General features: G+C 30.3%; 1 protein-coding gene across 1 annotated transcript in view; it reads left to right on the top strand.

Annotated features, from left to right (window-relative positions):
• Nucleotides 1-1,101: 1,101 nt before the first annotated feature.
• The window catches only part of asrgl1 (asparaginase and isoaspartyl peptidase 1), a 13,688-nt gene continuing 13,579 nt past the window's right edge, over nucleotides 1,102-1,210 (top strand). The window contains exon 1 of the mRNA XM_079248929.1: nucleotides 1,102-1,116. The gene's annotated coding sequence lies outside the window, so the exon portion shown is untranslated. The remainder of the gene's footprint in view (nucleotides 1,117-1,210) is intronic.

The following is a 1,210-nucleotide window of genomic DNA, read 5'->3' on the forward strand; positions in this document are numbered from 1 at the left end:
ACATTGTTGTTCTGTCTTTTGGCACTATTTTAAAGCTTTGATAAGGACAATGTCCTCAAGTGGCCAAACTGGAAGTTAAATTTTACAATAAAATTTACTTTCAGTGTGGGACACAGTTTCATATTGTAGTGTTAAAAGCTACTCAGCATCATACTAAACTAACTGACACAGTTATGGGTGCATTTTCATTTTTTAGAACCAAGTAGAATAGTAACAAGCAGGGGTAAAATTAAACAGATCTGTCAGAGTTATTGCTCTAATATCATACGTACTGAGAAATAAACACAGGATCACAAACGTGCAAAATGTTACTGGAAGTTACCATGAATGCCAACATGTCAATTCCCAATCCCCTTGCCTTTTTTCTAGATTAGAAATAAAAAGGATAGAAATACAGATATGTTTTCAACAGTGCTGAAAAGAAGCTTGGTTTTTAAGTGAGTGTAGTGAAAAATAAAATATGATGAGCATAATGACAATGATATATATATATATATATATATATATATATATATATATATATATATATATATATATATATATATATATATATATATATAAATGAAAATTTTATGAAAATCATGACATTATTTTGTAATTCTGGTTCGATAGAAATAATTTTTTAAAAAGCAAACAAATAAGATAATTTATTACTTATTACATCCCTCATAAACTAATATTTTGTTGAACAATCCTTTAATGTTTCCGCTACAGTCAGGTGTTTTCTGTTCGTCTCAGTCAGACTTCTGCACCTGTTGACAGGTATTTTGTCCCACTGTTCAACAGAAAAGTGCTCTAATTTGTCCAGGACCGATTTGTTTGTTTAGTTTTTATTTTCTTTCTTCAACTCAATTAAATGAAAAAACAGTGACTTATATTACTAAATTATATTTTTGCAAATTTATAGTTATTGTTCCTTTTTTAAATCTCCAGTTATTTTAGTGACTGTTGCAAATTCAGCCTTTTCTTTAATGAAAGTGGATGAATACATATGATCACAACTGTATATACATATAAATTAGCCCTGATACGTAGTTTAATTGTGAAAGTGTGGTGTGACTTCCCGGAAGTGATGAAGCTCCATGCTAACTTTACCAGTCTTGGAGGGATTTTGCGGTAAGGTGGAAGCATTTTATCCGTTTGTGTTTACGTGCTGGTTTCACACTCGCTGTGATTTTTCGTATACTTTTCAATGTACCTCGTTAAATTC

This window comes from Telmatherina bonti (assembly GCF_933228915.1).
Source record: "Telmatherina bonti genome assembly, chromosome: 11".
NCBI classification, from domain to species: Eukaryota; Metazoa; Chordata; class Actinopteri; order Atheriniformes; family Telmatherinidae; genus Telmatherina; species Telmatherina bonti.